Source organism: Typopeltis vanoorti, chromosome 26, assembly GCF_054136105.1.
Source record: "Typopeltis vanoorti isolate ZY-2024b chromosome 26, IOZ_Tvanoo_1.0, whole genome shotgun sequence".
Lineage (NCBI taxonomy): Eukaryota > Metazoa > Arthropoda > Arachnida > Uropygi > Thelyphonidae > Typopeltis > Typopeltis vanoorti.
In genome coordinates, this window is record NC_143574.1 from 512,015 (window position 1) to 526,636 (window position 14,622).

General features: G+C 34.8%; 1 protein-coding gene across 1 annotated transcript in view; it reads right to left on the bottom strand.

Annotated features, from left to right (window-relative positions):
- Positions 1-14,622, bottom strand: part of LOC150092257 (1-acyl-sn-glycerol-3-phosphate acyltransferase alpha-like) — a 109,821-nt gene that overhangs the window by 17,615 nt on the left and 77,584 nt on the right. The gene's annotated exons all lie outside the window — the stretch shown is intronic.

Below are 14,622 nucleotides of genomic sequence, written 5' to 3' on the forward strand. Positions count from 1 at the left end.
ATTAAAACTAAATATTTATGAGCCAATGTTTTGCTACCTTTTCTTCAAGCAAATAATCGTTATAGAAAACTGCCAAAAGGAATGCAATAAAGAGGAAACACCAGATTATGAGTTAGTTGCCATGGTATAATAGAGGTGAGTTGTGATAGCAAATGAAAGTAGCACTCTTTCCAGACATTGTGTGTTTGGAAATTCAGCACTCTTTCCAGACATTGTGTGTCTGGAAAGAGTGCTGAATCTGTGAGCCCAAATTCAATGAGTCAGGGAAACAAAGAACATTAGGATGGGAGTATGAGAAGATGACTGCAGGCAGTTGGAACAAGAGGTGATTATTAAAGAATGATCAGAAAGAGACAAGTCAGAATGGGATAATCCAGTATACAGTGGGATCAGGTAAAAGAGGAATGAATGTAATATCCCACATTACCCCAAAATGATTGGAATGGATCATCATTCAAAAATGAAAGAGTACCAGTGATAATAATCAAATATTGCTATGCTTGTTGACTAGTGCCAGCATCAGGAATAAGGAGTTTTAGACAATGGTAAGTTCAACTTGGCCAAAAATTACATGCATTAGAGAGAGACTTACCTGACCCTAAGAATTTATTGTCATGAGGAAATAAAATGTGAGGAACATTTTCAGGAAGGACAGAGAAAAGAGAACTTTTTTTTTGGGGGGGGGGGTATATAACTAAGGATAGAACTGCCGCCACAATGTGAAAATTAGCAGGATGATAGCAAAATTTTAGAGTGAGACGTTAGAGAAATGCATATGAAGCTATCTGGTGTGTGAAAGGTAAGTTGAACTATCAGTTCAATGTTGCAAAGTGTAAGGTTTTGAAATCTGGTAAGCAACAATAGAATGCAGAGGAAATGAGAGATCCTCCGCAATGGCAATGATGCAGAGGATCCTAACATGCAGAAATAGAGAAGTTATGATACAATTGTATAAGGCCTTGATCAGGCCACATATGGTTGCCAGGTCTTCATAGTGATGAGGATATGTTGGAAAGGGTCAGAAGATTCACAAAGGTTGTCAGTGGTCTTTGGAGTACGAGAACAGATTAACAGAATGTCAAAGCCTCGTAATTAGGAGGAAGGATATGATTGAGACATAAGCTAGTCAGGGATAAATATATTTTAAAATATCATAAATTTATATCCAGTAGTATTTCAAATGAAATTGCAGTTGAAAAACGAAACGGATTATTATCATCATTATTATTATTTGTAGAGTGCTCATTTCACTAATAATAATTCTGTTTCTCAACCATTGTAAAATATATGGTGAAATTATTTGAGACATTACTTTAAATTTTATGTTTGTTTTGAAGTATTCCAATCACAACCTCGCACTACCACTCACAATAATGGGGCCTAGTTGGCTGGGTGGTTAGCATATCTGCTCTCCAGCCAAAAGGCTGCGAGTTTGAATCTTGCCATCGGCATGTTTGTGATTGCGAAAATACTAGTAGCAGTGGATGCCATTGTTGAAGATCATGATGGTAATCGTGGTTAATTGTAGTTGGTGGAGACAGTTGTAGAGTAGGTGCACTCCCTCAATAAGTTTTTGGACACCTTGGAGACATCACGTAATAATAATTATAAATATCTACTTCCTTCTAATTTCACATTAAATACTTTTCACAGTATGTATTTCACAATTCAGTATCTGAAATCTATAACTTCATTTTACCCATCGGGAAATGAAATAGTTATTTTCTTATTTATATTCCAACAATTTCTTTGCAATTGTTGGAATTCAGTTCTTTAAAATAGCAATCAGCTATATTTTTACAAATAGATTATCTGTTATTGTCTGTAGTTAAAAAGTCATCTTTATATCACAAAAGTTAGACATGAAGGTTAATGCTAATTTCTGCAATTAAAAACGGAAACAAGAAACCTGAATAACATGAAATAATTTTTCTGCGCTTCTTATAGACAATCTTATTATTTTTCATTGAATATTCCATAGTATTATTTTTTTATTTTGCAGAAAAAATATTAGTGCCACTTTGAAAATTTCTTATCTTTGGTGCACACACTACTATGAAAATATAAAAGTTTCACTATCAGACTGCATTTTTATTTATAAGAATGATCTTATTATGGGCACATATCAAAAAATGTTTTTGATAGTGTTGTGGGGGGGGGGGGTGCCATCAAAGGCAAAACACAATTTTAATTCTATTATGAAAAATTGGAAATAAAATTTCACTTTTGAAGCATGCACTTATACTTATTTTGAATGATAAACTATAGCAGAGGCATTTCTTCTTCAAAATTGCCACATATCTAAATTAACAGAAAATATATACATAACAGTTTACTTCATGACAGTTTCTTTCAATTTACAATGAATGATTCTAGGAAATCAAAAAAGGTGAAGTGCAAAGAACTGCAGATTACATTATGCGATATGATTCAAGATTTATGTAACAGTTCTCTTTAAAGCAAAATCATCATAGAAGTGTGAACCTTCACGCAATGTGTGAAGTAATCTAAATTATGATTATGGATACAAAATAAAGAAAACTTAACTTGGAACAGATGGTGGCCTTATTTAAGATTCAGATTTTCACTGATTTATAAAATAATTATTTTGAATCAAGTTCTTGGAGAACAAAATGCATTGTTGACTAAGATATTAAAACACAATTAGCAAAAAAACTGATAGTGACAGATATTGTATCACCTTGGAAAACCAAAGTAAAGAAAGTATGAAAGGGTCTCATATTTTGGACTGGCATTAATAAAACTAACTATACAATAAAAGATGTAGAAAAAAATAAATATAACTTGTAGATATTTAGTCTAATATAACTAAGATTCTAGTTATGACACCTCCAGTTACCCAGTAAACAGCGAGGAAAGTGTTTCCCATGTTCTTTCAACAGGTGGTATGCATTATATCCAGGTTTTGCTAGATGCATTGTGCATGCACGCACACAGGGGCGAATATTCAGGGTGTGCTAGGTGTGCAGTACTCAGCCACTGAATAGCAATATCACCGATATTATATTTTTTCATTCATTCATTCATTCCTGTTAGACTCCCTTAATTGTTTCCAGACTGTGTGATTCCTAAAAGTAAGCACAATATACTAATGCTTCATGAAGAAGACACGTTTCAATGCGTAAACATTGCATCACATTTGCATTAATAGCCTGGGTGTGCATTCAAAATACATACACCTTTGAGCCCTTGAAAAAGATGTACAGATGGTGCAGCGGATCAAATTCTTAGAATTCTAGTACTTTTAAACTGCTCAGAAGGTGAGGCAGAGTGAGACAATAGCACCTAGAGCAGTGGTTCTTAACCGGTGTTCCGAAAACTGGTTACAAGTGTTCCGCCAATGAAAGATGTCGCATGACACTTCACTATGTAGCAGGCCAATCTTGTTTCAAAAACTAAAGATTATTTCAAGAGATTCTTATTTTACCAGCATGTTGTGAAAGAGTAAACATTAAGTTTGGTGACCAAGTAAAAAAAGGAAATTATGAAAATTCCTCATTCGGACGATACAATAAAAAGAATAAAATTAAAGATATGTTAAATGATATTGAGAAAGCGGTTACCAATAAACTTTCCAAACAATATTTTGCTATACAAATTGACTAGTCCACTGACATTAGCAGTAAATCTAATTAACTAAGATTCATTCGTTTCATTAATGAAAATGAAATAGTGAATCAATTTCTATGATGCAGAGAACTTACCAAACTTACACTAGGACAAGATATTTTTGACTCTATTACGTCATATTTAGAAATGTTTAAAATTTCATGGAAGCTGTGTGTAGGAATTTGTAGGGCTGTTCCATTAATGGTAGGATCTATAAAAGGATCTGTTACCCTTGCAAAGAAAATAAACCCAAATATGTACAGAGTGTTTTTTTTTTTTTCTGTACAGAGAATCTCTAATTTCGAAAACATTACCGGCAATAATAAAACCTGTACTAGACCAAGTTGTAAATATGGTAAATTACATCAAGTCAAGACCTTTAAAAGCACGCCTTTTTAAAAAAAACTTTGCATATCTATGGAAGCCAAGTGTGAATCTTTGCTTTTGCATACTGAAATAAGATGGTTATCCAGGGGTAAAGTGCAATTCCAAATTTCAGAACTTAAGAATGAATTATTGGCCTTTTTTCAAAATGAAGATACAGATGCTTTTGTGAAATGTCTTCAATATGATATTTGGTGTGCTAAAATGACATATTTAGCCGATATTGTTAATTACTTAAATAGCGTTAACACAAGTATCCAAGGGGAAAATGAAAATATTTTGACATCCACTGACAATTTGTATCAGCTTTTCAGAAAAAAGTATCTCTGGAAAAACTACATATCAGAAAAAATACAGTAGATATGTTTCCTTTGCCCCATAATAAAACTGTCGAGGAAATTATTTCTGTTATAATAGAATATATAACAATATTGGAAGGAAATATTTCAAGTTACTCTCCTTCCTTAAATACACATTATGACTGGATGTGAAATCTATTTGGCACAGTTAATACATCGAGTTGTGAATTTTCGTTACAAGAACAATTAGTTACCTTGGCAACTGATCATACTCTAAAAACGAAATTCGCTCAAATAACTCTTGAGGAATTTAGGATTGTAGTCCGAGCCGAATACCCAGCTTTTTCCACAAGGGCACTGAAAATTTTGTTAGTTTTCAACATCATATTTGTGTGAGCCAATATAAAAACTAAAAAGCGTGAAAGACTTACTAAAATAGACAAAGAGATAAGGGTAGCCAGTGGCACACCCAGAGGAGGGGCCAAAGGGCCCAGGCACCCGCCAAAGAAAAGGAAAACACACTAAAAAATTTTCCAAAAATCTTTTCCTAATTAAAATTAATTTTTTTTTATTTATGTTGTGTCTTGTCTTCTATTTCTATACCACTTATGAAATAGCGATCACTGCAGATGCTCAGTCATAGGTCATATGCGATGCGTAATGTGTATTCGCAAATTGTCTACTCAACCTCCCCCCCCCCCCCCAAAAAAAAGATTAAATCCTGAGTGCCTGGCCCCCTCCAAGATTAAATCCTGAGTGCGCACTGAGGGTAGCTATGTCACATATTAAATCTGATATTGCTGAAATCTGCAAACACCAAAAAGCTCAAGTATCGCATTAAAATAAGTTCCATTTTTATAAAAGGCAAGTTCACGAATATTTTTATTGTTAGTTTTTTGACCCTAATGTTTTGGGAGTTCCCCAAATTTTTCTTATAATCAAAAGTGTTCCGTGACTTCGAAAAGGTTAAGAAAAGGGTACTGACCTAGAGGGTGCTATTGGTTATTATGTCAACTAATCTAATCGAACATTGTCATTTGTCGTGAGTTGCTGTTTTTGTTTTCCGAGTTTCATCTGTTTTTGCATACGTGAAATGTGAACTGACGTGGTAGGCACCTTTTTATCAATAATATAGACAAGTTTTTAATATATAATTTTCAATAAATTTATAACTTTTTTGCCCATATTTACAATGGGAAACAGTATCGTAGTAGAAGGACGTAAGCCTCATCCTCCTCTTCCAAATTTTGAGTAAATATACCAACCAAATATAGTATTCACCTTAATTATGGTTTTCTAATATACAGTATCTTAAAAAAAAACGCACTGTTCCCAACTCTACACAGATTTACAATACAATACAATACAAAGTTTATTACTCTCATCACGTATACGAGGGTGGTTTGAAGTTCTCTGTGTAACAATGAAAAAACGAATTCATAATTTCAAAATTATTTTCATTTTTCGACATAATATTGCATTGGATCAATGATCCAATGCCATTATCCTATCTTTGTAGTGGTTCTCAGTAAGATCTGCAAATACCCCTTACAACTGCAATCACTTCTTGATTCGAAAAAAAACGTTGACCAGTGAGGAAGAGTTTTAGTTTTGGGTCAGAGATGGAAGTCAGAGGGAGTCAAATCTGTGGAATAGAGTGGATGTTTCAACAATTCATAATACATATCCCTTAATTTTCTTATTGCCAAAGCAATTTTGTGTGCAGGTGCATCGTTCTGATGAAAGATGATTTTGTTCTTCTGCAAACTGGGTCTTTTCTCACGGCTTTTTTCGTCTAGTCTGGTTAAAAGATCGGAATAATATTCCCCGGTTATTCTATTACCCTTTTCAAGATAATTAATAAACAAAATGCCTTTAGCATCCTAAAACACCGATGCCATGACCTTTCCTGCTGATGGAACCAACTTTGTCTTTTTTGGTGCTGAACAAAAAGCTTCTGTCCACTGTTTTGACTCTGGTATGTAATGGTGAATCCAAGTCTCATTCATAGTAATAAATTGACACACAAAATCAGTTTTATTCTTGTTAAAATGCTCCAAGCACTGTTCAGATTTTCATGCGAGTGCATTTTTGATCAGCTGTGAGCAAGCGTGCCATCCATCTTGTGCAAAGCTCTTTCATTTGTAATTCTTCATGCAAAATATATCCTACGCATTCTTTTGAAATGCCTATATTTTCAGCAATTTCACACACTTTGACTCGCCGGTCATCTTATACCATATCATGCACTTGATCAATGATTTCTGGATCCTTCCCTTTTTGGATCCTTCATGTGGGTCATCTTCAAGCCGAAAGAGTGACTAGTGTGGTAGGGGAAGGCGAGACTGGGAGATGAGAGGAGTTGGCCCTGAGATCCAAAGAAAATCCTGGGAAATTTTTTAGCTATGTGGCCAGTGGAAGGAGAAATGACTGTGGAGGAGTGATGTTGTGGGATAGGAATGGGAGTGGAGTGACTGATGCAGAGGACATAGTGGAATTGTTCAATGAACACTTTATTGGAGTATTTCATCCTGGAGGAGTCAGTTTTAATGCTAGAGGGATAGGGGTGGTTCGAGGTTTAGAGGTACAGGACGAGAGTGTGTTTCAGATACTGAGTACTCTGGATGTCAGTAAAGCTTTGGGACTGGATGGTGTTTCACCACGAGTTTTGAGAGAATGTGCTAGGGAACTGACAGTGCCTTTAACTTGGCTTTTCAATGAAGGTCTGGCTTCGGCAAAGATGCCTGGGGAATAGAAGGAGGGTGGGATAGTGCCATTGCATAAGGGTGGTAACAGACTGGAAGTGTAATTATAAGCCAGTCTGTGTGTCATCAGTAGTTGACAAGATCTTGGAGAAAGTAGTGAGGGACCGTATACAGCACTGGACAGATGAGGGTAATGTTATCTGTGAGAGTCAACATGGATTTGTGAAAGGGTGCTCTTGTTTTAGCAATATGCTAGTCTTTTATAATAAAGTTACAAGAACATTAGATGAGGGAAAGGCATATACTGCAATTTTCTTAGACTTAGCAAAGGCATTTGACAGGGTGCCACATGATAAGCTGATATTTAAGTTGCAGCACATGGGTCTGGATGTCAGATTGGTCAACTGGATTCAGGATTGGCTGTCTGATAGGTATCAGAGAGTTGTGTATGGTGGAGCAGTTTCAAGGAGGCATAGGGTTACAAGTGGGGGTCCCACAGGGCTCAGTACTAGGACCTATATTGTTTAACCTTTATATCAATGACATTGCCAGTGGATTGCAAGGGGATATTCAGTTGTTTGCGGATGATGCGAAGCTGGGAAGGATTATTAGTAATAGTGCAGATGTGGTAGCCCTGCAAGAGGATTTGAATAAGCTAGGTAGAAGGGCAAATGAATGGGGGGTGTCAGTTTAAAGCTGTCTTGAGGTTTGGGAAACATCGATGGGATGCTGCATACTCTATGGGAGGAGTTATACTGGAGGAAGTAGGGGAGATAAGAGATCTGGAGTTGATGATTGATAGAAACCTGAACATTGTAAAGGTAACATTGTAAAGGGGACATTGTAAAGGTAACACAGAGGATTGCTGCAATTATGAGAAGGACACTGACCTGCAGAGATAAGAGGGTTATCATTCCGTTGTATAAGTCTCTGATCAGACCCACTTGGACTATTGTTCTCCAATTTGGTCCCCAGGATTTGAACGGGATAAATTAACTGTGGAAAGGATACAAAGACGGATGACAAAGATGGTTTCAGGACTGTACAAGGATAGTTATGAGGATTGGCTGAGGGAATGTGGACTGCAGAGTTTGGTGGATAGAAGAAGGAGAGGTGATATGATTGAGACTTTTAAACTGTTGAGAGGTGGTTACAGGGTTGACACTGGGGAGTTCTTTTGCTTGGTTGAACAGCGGGAAGGAGTTATGACAAGAGGCCATCCCTGGAAGTTACGAAAGGAAACTGTGAGCAAGAGAGTGAGGAGTGGTTTCTTTGTATGGAGGGTGGTTGAGCCGTGGAATGCATTGCCTGTTGGAGTTGCGAGGGCGAGAACGGTCAATGAGTTTAAGGAGTGGTATGATAGACTTTGTGTTTCTTAGAGGGGACCTCCCCTCGATGAGTCTTTTGACTCCATGGAGGCCTGAATAATAATAATAATCTTCAAGGTTGGTATGACCTGTTACATGTTAAAATTACACAGGATAAAATTACACAAGGAAGAAATTACATATTGATAAAAATACACAAAAAAAAATTACAGAAATTTGAATATTCACACTGAAGTTTTTTACCTTAGAATTTTAAATTTTTATGATGAATTTTATATTTATTTTCAGATAAGAGTTCTGATAATTTTGTAATACTTTATAAGCCCTACCTGTTGACTTTAATTTGATTCAAATATTATTGGTATTTTGTTGTCAAATTAAACACAAACTTTCTTAATATTGCAAAAATTACTTTTATTTTAAAAAATAAAAAACAAACTAAGTCATATAAGCTATACAATGTAAAAAATCCAATCGTCTATTAGAGTCATAATTTTGTACAATATTTGAAATACGCTGTTTTAAAGAAATGACGTCCTGGGTTTCGTCGACCCATTAAATGCTGCAAATAGTTTGTATGTTGTAAAGATAATTCTTTAACAATGTTATCCAAAAATTTCCAAACAGTTGGATGGGAACACTGAAAGAGAGACTGAAGTCTATAGTGCCATCCTTTGATACAATTTGTAGTTCTAGCTATACAGTTGGCTGTAGAGTGTCTATGGTTCCAAGTAGAAATATTGAATAGAGGTTGTCTATAAGTGCCGTTCCTGAGCTGTCGATGTTGAATATATGTACGTTAGAAGTAAAGGAGAACTTGCTCGATTTGCTCATTATATTCGTCTAAATTAGAGAACAGATCAGCAACTTCTAAAAATCTTTAACACTTCTTCTGGCAAATGTGCAAGCGATTGTAACATTTTAATGTGTACTGCAAATGACTGATTGGATTCATATAGAGATTTTAGTCCACATTCATTTACTTTGCGTATAATAGATTGTGATAAGTGGAAAAAGCAGCCACCAATTTTGATGTTTTCAAACACAGCACGGAAAGCATTCATTGCTGCTGTTTCAAAATCGGTCAAAATTTTTTGTGGTCGAGTTTGAGGAAGTTTCTCCAGTAATGTGTTCAGCATCTTCATGTATATTTCGTCCTTTTTCCCTGGTAGAAGAGCCAGTAGACAAGGAAAAGCGACGCCTAAATCATATTGGACATGGATACTGTATAACTGATAATATATTTCTGGAACCACTTTAAATGTACCATCTGCTAGTCAAAAATCGTTAACTACAAATTGATCTAGAAGAATCTTGTGACCAATTAGTATTAAACGTTCTGGATTTTCTGCCCCAGAATCATGAATAATAATCCATTTAGAGTATTTCTCTGGTATTTCAAAGTTTTTGTTATCTGGATTTGACAGAACGTTTCTGATTGTTTTAGCTTTGGATCTATTTAATTGCCTCGTCATGGAGCTCTTCTTCGGCAGGCACATTTTTAATCCGTCTGATACAGTCACTAAACTGTTAGCTATAATTGCATGAGCAGTTGCGCCGGGATTCAACATTTTTCTCTTTTCATTTGATTTGCAAGTTGATGAGCTTCAGATTCAAAAGTCCTATTAACATGACAGTGTTCTGAAGACTCACGAATAATCTTGTTGTCTCCGGTATGGAGCAGTGATCAACAATGTAAAGTTCTAAACTTTGCACAATGCCAATGAATAGTTCTGATAGCAGTTTCATGGTGACGAACAAAACTCAAATCCTTTGTAAATTATAATTTGACCACCTTTATTACTAATGCCGTACTCAAAATCAGCCATGAGTAAATTAAAAATTAATTTTAAAAAATTAATGACGAAATTTATTAACTCGCACGTTATACACTAGTTGTATTACGAGTCACTAAACTAGAACTGAAGAATGCAAGACAAAAATTTACTTATATACCTTCACCCAAACAATTCTTAGAAATTCTTGAGCAGTTCATGGTGATTAACAATTGTCGATTGGTTTTACCTTAGGAAATTATTCCTTGTAAATCTGAGGTAAGGACTAATTAGGGTAGCTAATCACTACATCATTTTGAGTTTCCAACTCAACCACCTCCCTAATCTCCTTGCCCAAATCTGCACTAGTGATTTACCCCTTGCTGGTTATAAATTTTGTACAATTTTTGGTAAATTTTATTTTATGTGTAATTACTTACTTGTGTATTTTTTCCTTTTAATTTTTTTCTTAGTGTATTTTTATCTATGCGTAATTTTTTGTTTGTGTAATTTTCTTTGTTTTTTCTTCCCTGTGTAATTTCTTAATTTCAAAATTACTTGTGTAAATATTTTCCTATTTTTCCTTTTAATTTTTTTCTTAGTGTATTTTTATCTATGTGTAATTTCTTCCTCATGTAATTTTTGCAGTGCAATTTTATCCCGTGTAATTTTGTCCTGATATGGGTATGACCACGTTTAACCTCAGCAGCTCATTTCTTAATTGTGGAAAACGAAGGAGAAGAGTGCCCATAAACTTTTATGAACTTCGAATGAATTTCATTTGGCATTAAACCTTCTTTTACAAAGAATTTTATAACTGCACGATACTCAATTTTATCCATTTCAAGGGCTACAGACAACACTTTTGCTTCAGACAGCTGTATAAAACAAACTACAGTAAACCCTTGCCGAACGCAGGGGTTATGTCATTAATACATTGCATGCATGGCAAAATCGCGTTCTGCAAAGTTAACTTTCTATGGAAAAAAAATGTGTTAGGTATAGTTCAAATTAAGAAAGTATGCATGTATAATTTAAAGTGAAAAATGAAACAAATGTTAACTGAAAGGATTTTTATTACTGCTTAATAAGTAGGTACATGATACAATTATTTTTTTAAAAAGGTAGTGATTTTTACTTGGAACAATGACTGACGCAACTCTTTAAAAGTTTTGTGGTAAGGAGTGCAGAGTTTTTCAATGTCTTTCATAAAGTGTCCTCTTCTTTCTTCATTTGGGTCAATCTCCATTGCAAAATCAGCAGTTCCTGTGCCTTTTTTTAACAATTCGTTTAACTTCTTGTAAGTTAAAGGTGCTTTATTTTCTTCTTCACTATTGCTGCTTTCACTGTCGGCTGGTGTTACAAGATCATCCAATTCTTCATTTGTCATTTCCCGATCGTCATTCTCGACTAATTCTTTGACTTCTCCTTCTTCCATATCTGAAAATCCTTCGCCGCCATTAATTTACAATAGCAATTTGTACAATCCAAGCTATTAATATTTTTTCCATCTTTTCCAATTGCGGAATTCTTCTTGAAACTTGAGCAACCTTTGCCGAAGTATCGTCTGAAGCTTTGACACTAGACCGAATCTTTCCTTCATTCTCCCATATTGTTCTTGTGCTTGATTCGTTTACAGCTAGTTCTCTTGGAAGTGATGAAACACATGTACCATTTTTCAACTTATCTAAAATTTCAATTTTCTCAGATAATGTCAAAACTTTGCATATTTTTGCTGCTTTATCATCTTCATTCTTCCTCTTAGATGTCATATTGAATTTTTGAAATTAAAAGAAATACAAAAGGAGAAGAGGATACTGATAAATACGTGACGATTACAGCTCTGCTAACATGAGTGAAATGATCGCAACTCGACCTGGGTCACTCAGCTAGCAGGCAGCGGCAAGCAGGGTTGCCAGCCAACGCTCTGCAGCGTACCGCGTATGAATGAAATTCTAGCGTTGGACAAATTAAATGGAAACAATTAAGATAACGTGTATATGCAAAATCGCGTTCTGCAAAACCATGCTCAGCAAGGGTTTACTGTAATAGAATGACTTGCAATTTCACATGGATGCTTATGACAGACATACCAACATTGGAAAAATAAAAAAAAAATCTTGCCAATAATGTTGCCATCTATAGTCAAGAACTTTTCTGACTACCATCATACATTATATTTATAAATATACAATTCAAGTATTTCTATCATATTTTCTGTTGGTTTTTACATTTATTTTTGGCTGATTATTTTTATAGACAAATAAAAATATTATCTTACATATACAAGTAGAGTAAAATACATTATCAGATGGTTTTTGTAGTTTATAAAAATGTTTGAAATAAGTTTGTGAGTTTTTACAATTTATTTTCATGTGTGTAATCAAGGGAATTTGGTTACAATTAACCAATAATTAAAGTATTCAAAGTTATCCTATAATTGGTCCAATTGCATTGGACCAATTAAGATGAGAACTGATGTGCTATACACTCTTAAAACTTCCAATAAAAATGCAATCATACTGTCAAATTGATGAGAATTTTGTAGAGTGGGTTGTATAAGTCACGACAGGACAGCCAACCGAAATAGGCATGTGACATCACTGATATAATATGTACACACACACATATATATACAGTGTGGTGAATTTATGGTCTAACCTTCCAAGATGAATCCAACAGAAATAAAATGGCCCTCATTCCCATGAGGCCAGATTGTTACCACCTATGGCAGCAGGCAGTTAAACACGAAGGCAGAGTGTGCCAAGAATCCCCTGGTAACCAGATCATGGAACGCTAAACTGTTGGACTCTGAGCAAAGCATGGCTAGCTGAACTAAAGAGCTAAAGCGACTAAAATGGGACATTCTTGGACTGAGTGAAGTTACATTTAATAGTGAAGAAATTCTTGAATTAAAAAAACTGAGACATACTATATTATAGAGGCCAAGATAAGGAAAGAATCAGTGGAGTTGAATTCTTGATCAACAAAAAAACTGAAGAACAACATAATAGAATTTGATAGTATATCTGATCGAATAGTATTGTTGTTCAAATCTCAAAAAGACACGCTCTTAAGATCATCCAAGTCTATGCCCCAACAATGTCATACTGATGAAGAAATTGAAGCCTTCTATCATGATGTATCCCAACTCTACAATAAAAGAAAACATAATTTCAGAATTGTAATGAGAGACTTTAATGCTAGAATTGGTATACAACATTCAGACGAAAGTTCAATGGGAAATTTTGGATATGGCATGAGAGACGATAGAGGAGCAAGGTTAATAGAATTTGCAGAAAAACTGTATATCATGAATTCCTTTTTCAAGAAAAAGGAACACATAGAAAGTGGACATGGAAAAGTCCAAATGGAAACACTAGTGAAATTGACTTTATCCTCAGCAATAAGAAAACATCTTTCAAGACTGCTCTGTTATAAATACCTTCAACATTGGAAGTGATCAATGTATGGTACGCAGTAAAATCCAAATAAACTGCCAAAAAGAAAGAAGAAATGTTTCAAAGATCAACGCAACACATAGATGTACACTGACTCAACATTAAAAAAGATATATTCCAATGAACTAAACAATAGATTTAAACATCTTATTATAGATGAGAATGCTGATCTATCAGAAAGTAATGATATTATTGCCCAATGTTTACCATTTACAATGCTCACTTGAAATAACTGGTACCACAGAACAGAAATAAAATGGCTTATGAAGAAACAAAGAAAAATGAAACAATCAATTAATCTACAGAACAAAATTGAATATACTGAATTGTGCAAAACGATCAGAAAATGTATCACAGAAGAAATAAGAAAATTCAATTGTAAGTTCATACAACAAAATTGAAAACAACTGTAGTCTCAAAAAAGCCAAACAGCAATTGATGAACAGCAACAAACAGATGGCTGCAGTCAAACTACAAGATGGGACTATCACCAGAGATAGATATGCTATAGAAAAAAAGAGTTAAAGAATTTTACTCAATATTATATCAGGATGATGAATTAAATGAAGAAGACGACGACGACTATGAAACAGCTTCTACCAGAAGAAGTTATGTGGAGCATCAAAAGCTTGCAAAATGGGAAAGGCTGCAGGTGAGGATGGAGTTGTAGCTGAACTTCTAAAAACAGGTGAAGAAATAATCTACAAACTCTTAGCAAAACTATTTACTTTATGCCTGAAGAAAAATGATGTACCAAGAACATGGAAGAAGGCTACCCTAATTCTGATACATAAAAAAAGGTGAGGTAGAAGACTTGATGAACTACCAACCTATCAGTCTACTATCAGTGGTTTACAAAAGTCTTAGCTGGTAGGCTTTGTGAGATTCTAGACCTAGCACAACCAAAAGAACAGGCAGGCTTTCAAAGGGGCTTTAATACAATGGACCATATTCAAGTTGTACAGCAGATTACTGAATGGTGTAATGAATATCAGTTACCACTATGTCTTGGTTTTACTGACTATGACAAAAGTCTTTGA